Here is a 12,464-nt window from a genome sequence, read left to right as displayed (position 1 = left end):
TAGATGAAGTGTTCCATGATTCATTGTTTGTGCATAACACCCAGTGCTCCATGCAAAATGTGCCCTCCTCAATACCCACCACCAGGCTAACCCATCCTCCCACCCCCCTCCCCTCTAGAACCCTGTTTGTTTTTCAGAATCCATCGTTTCTCATGGTTCGTCTACCCCTCCGATTTCCCCTGCTTCATTCTTCCCCTCCCGCTACCTTCTTCTTCTTCTTTTTTTTTTTCTTAACATATATTGCATTATTTCTTTCAGAGGTACAGATCTGAGATTCAACAGTCTTGCACAATTCACAGCGCTTACCAGAGCACATACCCTCCCCAGTGTCTATCACCCAGTCACCCCATCCCTCCCACCCCACCCCCCACTCCAGCAACCCTCAGTTTGTTTCCTGCAATTAAGAATTCCTCATATCAGTGAGATCATATGATACATGTCTTTCTCTGTTTGACTTATTTCACTCAACATAATACCCTCCAGTTCCATCCACATCGTTGCAAATGGCAAGATCTCATTCCTTTTGATGGCTGCATAATATTCCATTGTATATATATACCACATCTTCTTTATCCATTCATCTGTCGATGGACATCTTGGCTCTTTCCACAGTTTGGCTATTGTGGACATTGCTGCTATAAACATCGGGGTGCACGTACCCCTTCGGATCCCTACTTTTGTATCTTTGGGGTAAATACCCAGTAGAAGTTGGCAGATCTTCTATTAGACTGATTGCGTGGAGGAGGACTACCCCATTAATTTGTTTACTTTTTTGTACTACACAAACCAAAAAATTTTTTTACTGTATTTGAGCTCTTTTGCATTTTGTGACCTATTATTTTTGTTATGTAAGTAATTTAGTTAACCAATAAATATGTCAGTGGGTTAAGTCATTTTTATTGGTAACTAAATTACTAGGTAGGGAGAAAACTTAGCATGAGACAGCTAACTTAATAAGGTGGGAATTATTTATAAGTTCCCAAAAGCAATGCTCTACAAGTGCCCCAATAGGATTTTGCTGTGTATAAGTGACTCTGAAACTTAGTAGCTTAAAATAACAACAATCATTTTATTATCTCTCTCAGGTTCCCAAAGTCAGGAATTTGGGAAGGACTTGGCTGATCAGGATAACATTTATAGTACAGTTCAGTTGAATGGGGATTTAATGTGGAAACCCATTTGGTGGAAGCTGTGATATGTGCTGTGCAGGGAAGTCAGGAAAGTAGATGACATGATTCTGACCATCAAGAAGCTTACAATATGGGGCGCCTCGGTGGCTTAGTTGGTTAAGCGTCTGCCTTCGGCTCAGGTCATGATCCCAGGTCCTGGGATGGAGCCCTGCATTGGGCTCCCTGCTCCACGGGAAGCCTGCTTCTCCCTCTCCCACTCCCCCTGCTTGTGTTCCCTCTCTCACTGTCTCTCTTTGTGTCAAACAAATAAATAAAATCCTAAAAAAAAAAAAAAAGAGGCTTACAATGCTACCAGACTTGCACACATGGATAGGGACAAAATCATATAGAACACCTAGTTATGTTGTTAAAATCATTCAACAAATATTCAAGCATGTACTATGCACCGTGTATTCTACTAGGCACTGGGTTTATAACTATGAACAAAACAGACAAATCCTTTTCTTCATGGAGCTTACTTTCAGGCGTGTGTGTGTGTGTGTGTGTGTAACAAATTGCAAACAAATTAAAAATTTAATTATATAGGCTATTAGAAGATGACAAATGCTGTGGAGAAAAATAAAAGAGGGGAGGAGAATAGAAATTGTGTTGAGGGGGTGCAATTTTGTTTTCAAGTAAGCTCTATGCCCAACATGGGGCTTAAACTCATGACCCAGTGATCAAGAGTCACATGCTCTACTGACTGAGCCCCTCAAGTGTCCTGAGGGGGTGGAATTTTAAGTGGAATAATCAGGTAAAGAGTTCCTGAGAAAGTAACATTTGAGCATAGACTTATAAAGAAGTTGAGAGGATGAGCCTCATGACCATCTGAAGGATAAGTGTTTCAAGCAGAGGGAAGAGCAAGTGAAAAAGCGCCCATAAAGGAATGTGTTGATTGTTTTCAAGAAACAACAAAGGAGTCTACAGGGGAGAGCTGGAGAGAAAAGCAGAGTAAAAACAGAATGGGGAGCTGGAGAGGAGGACCAGGAATGAAGGGCCTTTTAAGTCTTTTAGTCTGAGTAAGATTGGAAACCAGCGGAAAGCTTTTTGAATAAAGGGGTGACATGGTGAGACTTACGTTTAAAAGGATTACTTTGGCTTCTGTATTGGGAATAGTTAGTAGGAAGATAAGGATGAAAGTAGGAAGACCAGATGGGAAACCATTGTAATAATCTAGGTACTAGGTGGTGGTGGCTTAGACCACAGTTTAACAGCAAAGGTGGTCAGAAGTGGTCAGATTCTAGATATATTTTGAAGATAGAGCCAGTAGGATTTCTTGATGGACTGATTGTATGGTGTGAGAGAAAGAAGTCAAGAATGACCATGTTTTTTGGCTTGAGCAGCTGGAAGTATGGATGTTCCACTAACTAAGGTAGGTAAAAAAAAAAAATAGATTAAGTGCTAGATGGAAGATAGCATGTTTATCTGCTGATGGGATGATGCAGTAGAGAGGGAAAAGTTAATGATGCAGTGAAGAAGAGAGAATTGCTATAATCAAATAAAGAAGAGAGTAGAATTCACTGCATATGTGGAGATCCTGTCCTAGAAGTTTGGATGGTCCATCTACAGAAACACTAGAGAAGGCAGAGTATATAATCTAGAAGTTGGTAGATTAGTATTTGAGGTGATGGGAGCTAGTGGAATTTCTTTTCTGATTGTTTCTACTTTCTTAGTGAAATAGGATACAATTCACCATTTGGGAATGAGGATGAGGGAAGAGACAGAGAGAGGAGACAGGTCTGAGGAGAGAAGAGAAAGTATGAAATTGTCATCTAGAAGAATTCGAGAGTGAATGGACTATGGGAAAGCAATAGTATTATCAGGTCAATTTGAGGTTCAGGATTATTAACTTAAAATGGTTCCTGTGAACATGATAGGGTTTCTTTTCTTCCTAGCTATGTTCAGCTTCTTGGGTGCAGGCACAGAGTAGGAGAGTTGGATTTTCCCAAGGCTGGGTTTTGCTGAGTATGATAAATTGAGAGAGAAGAGGGAAGTGTAGGGTATATTCAAGGGAGTGCTTATAATGATAGATCATGCTATTTAAACAAGATGAGGGAAGTGAGGACATGAAGGGTGAGAGACAATGAACAGGTAGTAGAATTAATTGTAGGTCCTAATGGGGCTGACGGATTATTGCAGGTGGGCACTATAGAGAGTGTTCTTGAAAGAGAGTGGTTGTAGCTCTGAGTGGGGGATGTTTGGTTTTGAGATTATGGGTGGTTGTAGACTGTGTACTGACACACTAAGGATTGACCCTGGGGAGAGAGGCTGAGATAGAGTGTAAGGGAGGGGAGAGGGTGGAAGAGCAAAGAGGACAGTGTTGGAGGTATCATCAGCATGGAATTGAAATCACTAAGAATTAAGACAAGCATGTCGTTGGAGTGAGTCACAAACTAAAATCTTTGAAACCTGAGGAGAATGAACAAGAGGTTGGCAGATGTTGACAACAAGGAGAAGCAGAGGTGACAAGAGACTAATGACATAGATTCAAAGCTGGAAAATTTTAGAGAGAGAATGGCTTAGAAGCAGCAACTAGGAGCACTGAGTAAACCTACCCCACTTTTAGTCCTAGGGTTCAGGAGGCATGAGAGAGATGACAGCTACCATTTGTAACTAACTACTCCAGTAGAAACAGGCTCCTCAGGGGAGAACCAGGTTTCCGTTTAGTAACTTTGGAGAAGAGGTGAGGATACAAGAGGATTTATTGCTAAAAGACCATGGGGTACAGAGGGCACAGTGGAGATGTTGCAGGAGTGAGGGGCTGGAGACAGAAGAGATGTGCAGCCTATGGAAATCCTGAAGGCCTCATATGTGAGGTACACGTTATTAACGATGGTGTCAAACAGTTCGTTCTCCTGCCTGCCTCCAACTGACTTTCCCACAAATTGGGGCTCTGCATGCAGCAGGTCATATGTCCTAGTTCTCATCTGTCTAAAATGGATCTAGTTCCTGCAACAGAGAGGAGAAGCAGATAACCATGGAGCCCTCAGCCAACACTGCAAGATTAGCCGTAACTGTCAGTCACCTCTAACTGATCGCCCTCACAGAGACTTCTCTTGATTTTCTCATTCTGTTTGGATGGAGACATCTGGATAGGACAGAAAAATTGTGAAGAGTCCATCTCAGCCTGGAAGTGGGAAATTTCTGCCTCATTGTGGCGTCTACCCCCTTCGGATTATGAGGGATTTGTGTCAGTGGAGGAGGGGGCTCTGCCAACATTTCAACCGGATCCTTCTCAAAACAGCCACTGCTGAAAATGGCTTTTAAAAAGAAAAAAGAGGGGTGCCTGGGGGGGCTTAGTCATTAAGTGTCTGCCTTCAGCTTGGGTCATGATCCCGGGGTCCTGGGATCGAGCCCCGCATTGGGCTCCCTGCTCTGTGGGAAGCCTGCTTCTCCCTCTCCCACTCCCCCTGCTTGTGTTCCCTCTCTCGTTGTGTCTCTCTCTGTCAAATAAATAAAATCTTAAAAAAATAAATAAATAAAAAGAAAAAAGGAAGAAAAAAAGGAAAATGAATTTTACTAGGAGAGATGATAAATGGCTCATCTAAAACATGTGCACACTCATTCATAGAAAACGTAATTGTTTTCTTGCTGCTATCATGGCCTCCTTGGTGGAGTTGTTGTTTTGCAGATGTCAATGGCCTGAAAGGGACTCTCCGTGTGTGTGTGTGTGTGTGTGTGTGTAAAATTCCTGTTCTGCAGCAGGATATAAGTAGAGCATGCCCTAATGGATTCAGAGGCATTATACACTGGAGTTACAGCTGAGTCTTTGCAGCTGAATTTTTATTTTTTCAGAACATAGTTCTTTTTTTTTTTTTTTAAAGATTTTATGTATTTATTTGACAGAGAGAGACACAGTGAGAGAGGGAACACAAGCAGGGGGAGTGGGAGAGGGAGAAGCAGGCTTCTGGCGGGGCAGGGAGCCCGATGCGGGGCTCGATGCAGGGCTCGATCCCAGGACCCTGAGATCATGACCTGAGCCGAAGGCAGATGCTTAACGACTGAGCCACCCAGGCACCCCATTTTTTCAGAACATAAGGTGTTTAGCAATTTTCACCAACAAAAAAATAAATAAATTGCATAAAAGGGAGTTGGGGTTGAACCTGCCTGTTACCTTTTCTGTGAGTTTTCTCTTTCTATTCTCTCAGCATGTATCTTTCAGCATTTACACTCCTGAAATAATTTATGTGGGGATGGAAGAAAAACAGAAAGAAAATAACTTCCTCAGGCTACTGTAAAAGGAGAAGATTTGGAAGGTCATGTCAGGAAGCACGGAAACCATTTCATCAAACAGAGTGACAGGTGGATGGAATAGTGATGTGGTGGTAGAATCAAGGGTTTTCAGTTTTGACCTTTTGTCTATGAGACTTTGGGGTATTGACTTTTCACAATGAATTGCTTTTTGGCAGTCTTGATAAAGACTCACTCTTCGATCTACAAATAGTTTTCGAGGCAAATGAGGATGCTAGCCAGGGGGAGGGTTAGCAGGCTGAGGGGAACAGGGTAGGAGTGAGAGTTCTGCTGGAACAGTCACTGAGGAAAGTCTAAAGAGGGCCCTGCAGAGAGTGGGCATTTTTGGAGACCCTTGGCTCCAGAGATACTGCCTTCCTTTGCATAATTTTGCCAGAGAATCTAGAAATCATACTTGTGTCATCGGCTACCTTGATTCTATTCTAAATTCTTTTCAAACTGTACACAGAGAACAACACAAGTTGTAAAGGAATTAAGCTTAATTGTAATTTCTCCATCAAAGTCAATCTCAGTCCATTTTTTGCTTCCTCTTAACTCATTGCTTTCTGGATGTTCTTGCTTATGCTTATTTGTGAAAACGTGTCTTGCTTTCTATGACTTTGTCATGCTTGATTCCTAGTGAACTGTTACTTTCAACTATACTTTCTGTTTGGTTATTTCTGGGCTTTTTCTAAGAGTGAACTCTTTCTCAATTCTAATTTACCAGATGAAGAAATCCTAAAATTGATGAGATACATGAATAGTAAGATACTTGAAGGTATTTTTATCACATATTTATCACACAAATCATGTAAAAATTATAGTTGATCAAGAAAACCCTTTGGGTAATTAATAAAATGTATTTACAGTTCCTGGGTAGATTTGGATAATTATAAATAAAACATTTAATAGTCATTTGATGCCATGCAATTTACAGAATATTTTAGTGTTCATTATTTATTTGATTTCACAATAGTTCCATGAATTAAGAACAGATATTAATATTCCCATTTTACAGATGAAATTAAGGGCTAGGAGAGTGAATCACACAGCCAGTAGGAACTTGAATCCCAATCTACTAACTCTAGGTCATGACAACCAAAATAATTTACATAAAATAAAACCTGCTCTTGTTCACAGAAAGTAACTTACCATGCATTTTTCAGTCTCAATATAGGTTTGGCAAATGTAGGTACTATATATCACAAGGTTCAAGTTTTTCTTTTGGGGATAATCCAAGTATGGTATGCTGAAGCAGATCAGGGAGCATCTGTAGTAGTTCTGCCTATGTGACATTGGTCAAGTCAGCTAACCTCTTTAATTTCTCTCAGTTTTCTTAATTGTGAAAGGGGAATTCTATTGCTTTCTGTTAGTTGTTACTTCAAAAGGAGCTGTGACATGAAAATGGTTTGTGGGTGTATAGCAGTATTAAAAGCTGTCAATGTTGTTCATTATCACAATCTTCGGCAAAAGATCCAGGAGGGAATGAACTAGGGTTCACTTGGGCCTCACAGGGATGCATAGGGGATGAACTTTTCCAAGGTTTACGTTTCTCCTATAAAATGAAAGAGAGGAGACCATGTGCAATGGGGAAAGTTTTCCTGGGACACTCTCACTCTGGTGTGATTATGGAACCCTTTCCACTCTTATCCCAGCCCCCCTTCCTGAGCTGACATTGCTGGAATATAATCTTCTCTAAGAGATAGTTTTTGTTTTTGTTTTTTTTTTTAAGGTTTCATTTATTTATTTGAGAGAGAGAGAGACAGAAATAGCGACAGAGAGCATGAGTGGGTAGGAGAGGGAGAAGCAGGCTCCCTGCTGAGCAGAGAGCCCGACATGGGGCTTGATTCCAGAACCCCGAGACCATTATCCAAGCTGAAGGCAGATGCCATCCGACTGAGTCATCCAGGCGCCCCTGAAGAGATAGTTTTTAATGGTAAGGTGTGTCTTCCCCTTCTCTACGTGATGTTTTCCTGTCAATGTAATACTCAGAGATCCCAACAGAATAACTCTATATTGGCAGAATTTTGGAGTCATCACAAGCTTCTTGGAGAGTAGGTATATTTAATTTTGTCCTCTCAAAACACAGCATGATTATGACTGCCCATTATTAAGTTATCCCCAGACGGAGACTATCATACTCTGTATTACCATTACATGTCATATAGGTGTGTGTCATAAATGCCATGGATTATTTTTATTGCAGTATAATTTACATAAAACAAAACACATCACTTTAAGTTTACAGTTCAATGAGTTTTGGCAAACATATACATTCACATAACCATGAGCATAGTCAAGATAGAGATTCCACATGCCCCCTTGCAGTCAATGCCCTGTCCCCACTCTCATCCCCAGACTGCTTTCTGTCATCACAGATTAGTTCTGGTTTCTCTAGAATGTCATATAAATGTATTCATACAGGATGCAATCTTTTATGTCTGACTTACTGATGCCATAGATTATGGAATATGCTTTAAGCAAACAAAATTCAGCTCCGGTACCTACTTTGCTGTAGTTTTCCTTAGTCTACAGTTTGGTGTACTTGGCTAATGATAGTTCCAGTGACTATAGTGGACTGAGTTTGTAACACTTCTGCTGTTTGAGTCAGAAGGAAATGCTTCCCATTTTAAAATCTTAGTTATCACTTGCCAGTTATTAGCTGCTAGTGAGTGGCAAAGGCTTGGGGATTAAGGAGCTTGTGGACTCTCCTGCTTCTATTTGCCATGTCATTTTCACCTTATATTATTACACAACACTTTTGTTGTTGACAAGCTGGTGTGTATGCAAACCAGTTATGGTTCAGCCAAATGGCATTTTTATTCAATTTTAAATTGAAAATTTGAGGAAAAAATGGAAGAGGACAATAAAAATTTTCCATGTTTTCTCATGGAGACTAACATTAAATTTTTGGGCACAGTTCTTTCTAGTTTTTCCCCCTAGAGAGTCCATCATGCAGATATGATAATACTATATATAAAATTTTATATGCTGCAGTTTTCATTTAATATCTTATTCATAGCATTGCTCTGTGTCAATGAAAAATCTTTATAAGCATATTTTAAATGGCCATTATAGCTTACCTATATACATAAAATATTATTATATTAATGATGATATAAAATTATATATAATATACAATTAATATATAATTATCCCTATATATCTCTATCTGTATAAGACTCATAATTCAACAAATGAGACTTAAAGATTTTTTATTTATTTATCTGACAGAGAGAGACACAGCGAGAGAGAGAACACAAGCAGGAGGAGTGGGAGAGGGAGAAGCAGGCTCCCCGCAGAGCAGGGAGCCCGATGCGGGACTCGATCCCAGGACCCTGGGATCATGACCTGAGCCGAAGGCAGTCGCTTAACCAACTGAGCCACCCAGGCACCCAACAAATGAGACTTAAAAAGTACTAGGGGTCCCTCCTTTTAAAAGGAATCCTATGTGATTTCTACTTCGGTATGTGTGGATTATGCTTACAGCAGAACACAGCTATACCTACTTGATAGAAGGAGGCACAAACTGGCTGCTAAATCAGACTTAAGTGAGTAGAGAGTGCTTCCTAACCCTTCTGTTTTAATCCCTTAAGCTTGCCAATTGGTATTTTCTGCCCTGCAGGTGTGTAGACTCAGCCATGCTTCCATGGGACTACTGGTGAGATTCCATCTGTCAGATCTCAAATTGACAGGAGTGGTAAGAGTAGGAGACTGGAGTGGTTCTTCCAGAGTTATTTTGCTCCCTGATGACAGCTAAGGAAAAATATGGGCAATAAAATTGGGAGTCTTTACTTTCTGACCCCTGCTCTTGGCTGAAGGAGAGAAGCCCCAAGAGATTAAGTGCCAACTAGGATGGCTATGGTATTGAAAGTCTGGTATTGAAAATACTGGACATTCACTGGCTTTCACAGAACTCAAAAGATGCCTGCAGACAAACTGATTGGCAGTAAGATCTAAAGTCTGTCTAAGTGATAACCTTTGGAGAAAGAGCTGTAGGGCTTGAATAGGTCCTAAATTGTACACAGAGTAATACTGTAATTTACCTAGTGACACTCACAAAGATTGACATGACAAATGCTTAAAGTTTTGGTTCAGATGTTTCATAAATATTTATTGATTACTGAGCTAGGCACCGTGGGAGATATACAAGATGTGGCTCTGCAGTAATGTGACTGATGTTTTAAAAACCACGAATTCCTAAATCATATATTCAAGTATGTGCTCTTTTTTTTTTTTTTTAAGATTTTATTTACTTATTTGACAGAGAGAGACACGGCAAGAGAAGGAACACAAGCAGGGGGAGTGGGAAAGGGAGAAGCAGGCTTCCCATGGAGCAGGGAGCCCGACGCGGGGCTTGATCCCAGGACCCTAGGACCATGACCTGAGCCGAAGGCAGACGCTTAACGGCTGAGCCACCCAGGCGCCCCTAAGTATGTGCTCTTTTTTGAGAGGTTAAATATTTTTCCAGAGATGTTGTCACTACTCAAAACTTTTCTAACTCCTTAGAGTTTGCTTTCAGCTTGTAGCGTATTTTAAAATGTATGTCTATGTAAGATACATATATTTAAACATATATATTTCTTAGAATTAGCCAAAATTTATTTGGTACTATGTCCTATGAATCTGGTAGGAAATCAACATAGATAATATTCTGTTCATCTGAAATGATGTGTGACTGTAGAATACTGAGTCTGAGTTTTTGGATAAGGTTTATTAATTTCAAAGGAGATGTTCCACTGATACTGTATGAAATGCAGCATTATTGCAATAGGCTTGTTGCTTCTCAAAATGACTCTGAAGGAAAATACTCATTTCAATAACAGTTCTGATGTGTTCATAAAAAGTTAACTTCTTGGGATGCCTGGGTGGCTTAGTTGGTTAATCATCTGCCTTTTGCTCAGGTCATGGTCGTGCAGGGTCCTGGGATGGAGTCCCACATCAGGGTCCTTGCTCGGTGGGGAGCCTACTTCTCCCTCTGCCTATAGCTCCCCCTGCTTGTGCTCTCTCTCTCTCTCTCTCTCTGACAAAAAAATGAATAAAATCTTTGAAAACAAAAAACAACAAAACAAAACACAACAGAAGTTAACTTCTTAGATAGGGAGACACATCTGAAAACGGCGGTTAACCTTTAGGAATATTCTGCCTTGTGGCCTGGAAACAAGTGTGTTAGAGAATAGGAATTTGTATTCATCACTTGGTGCTGGAGCAGGGCTGAGGTGATCATGTGATGCAGTCAGGAAGCAGGGGTGGCTGACCGGGCTCCCCTTTTCAGCTTTACACCCACCCTCAAAGGTATAGGTAGTCTTTGTGTCAAAAATTCCCCTTAAATTTTCCCCTTCGAGTTTTCGTTTTCTTTGCTGTTTGTTTTATTTAGATTAATTTATGCGAAAAGCTTGTTGAGTGTATTAAATTTCTCCTGGTTCCATGTTATTGCAGAAGTGACTCTGGAAATGGGAAGTAAAGAAGGAAACCAATTAGCAAAAGTAGTTCAGGTTGGTTTCTTGAAGTAGGTGGGTGGGACTGATTTGAAGAAGTTCTGGAGAATAGAGATGACATGCATGGCTTCAGTGCACATGAAATGCAAATTTATATAATGATTATACATTCTCTGTCTAATGCATAGTAACATTGTCTTTTACATTAGAATGTGGGATACTCAGGGCAAGGGCTTCTGAGTTTTTTGTATTCCTCACAGCACAGAGCAGAGTGCAGGACAGATCATCAAGGCCTCCCCAGATGGAATTGTTACTCCCTGAGTCCCATCTTGTTTCCCCCTTTTCACTTTAAACAAACGTGGTGTCTGAGTCCACTCAGGCTGCCACAACAAAATATCATATACTGGGTGGCTTAAACAACAGAAGTTTATTTCCTCAAAATTCTGGAGGCTGGGAAGTCCAACATTAAGGTGCTGACTGATTCGGTTCCTGGTAAGGACTCTTCTTGGCTTGCAGATGGCTGGCTTCTCCCTTTGTCCCCACATGGCAGAGACAGAGCAAGCTTTTCTAAGGACATTAGTCCTTCTGGATCAGTGCTCCACCCTTATGACCTCATTTAACCTTATTCTAAATACAGCCACATTGAGGGCTTCAACATATGAATTTTGAGGAGACACAGCTCAGTCCATATCACCGTTGGATCAGAACACTTATTACATTGTGCTGTGATAGTTTATGTCTATCCCCCATTGACTATGGTATCCTTAGGTGCTAAGCACTGTGCTAGGCATTGAGAATCACAAAGATGGATCTTGCCCTCAAGGAGCTTATCATTAGTTGTATTTGCTTTCTATGGCTGCTGTAATGAATTAGCACAAACTTAGTGGCTTAAAACGACACAAATTTATTATCCGACAGCTCTATAGGTTAGAAGTCTGACACAGATCTCACTGAGCTAAAATCAAGGAGTCAGCAGAGCTGTGTTCCTTTCAGAGGCTCCAGGGAGAATCTGTTTCCTTGACTTTTCCAGCTTCTAGAGGCAGTCAACATTTCTTGGCTTCTGGCCCCCCCCTTTCTCCATCTTAAAGCCAGCAAAGTTGCGTCTCTGTGACCATTCTTCCATAGTCACATCTCCCTCTGAAAGAGCCAGCTAAGGCTCTCTATTCTTCAGGATCCATGTGATTAGTCTGGGCCCATCTGGATAATCCAGCATAATCTCCCCATCACAAGGTCCTTAGTTTAATCACATCTGCAAAGTTCCATTTGCCATGTCAGGTAACATATTCACAGTTTCTGGAGATTTAAATGTGGACATCATTGGTAGGGGGACATTATTCTGTCTATCACATTAGTGGAAGAAAGAGACATGTAAATCAGAGATTCAATGCAATGTGCCAAATGAAACAATGAAGATCTATTCAGGGTATGTGTATATGGGAAGTGTACAAGAAGGTAGTTAACAAATGATAGTTATAAATGAGGCACTGACAGCAAAGATGAAGAGGATGAGGTGGGTTCTATGGAGGTAGAATGGGCATAATTTGTATTCCAACTTGATGTAGGGGATGAGGGAGAGAGAGAGAAAAGGAGTAGAATGACTTACAGATTCTGGATTGGGACTGGGCAG

This window comes from Mirounga angustirostris, unplaced genomic scaffold, assembly GCF_029215605.1.
Source record: "Mirounga angustirostris isolate CCGP_5_RB_7025 unplaced genomic scaffold, mMirAng1.0.hap1 SCAF_6, whole genome shotgun sequence".
Lineage (NCBI taxonomy): Eukaryota > Metazoa > Chordata > Mammalia > Carnivora > Phocidae > Mirounga > Mirounga angustirostris.
Note: the sequence above shows the minus strand (reverse complement) of the source record.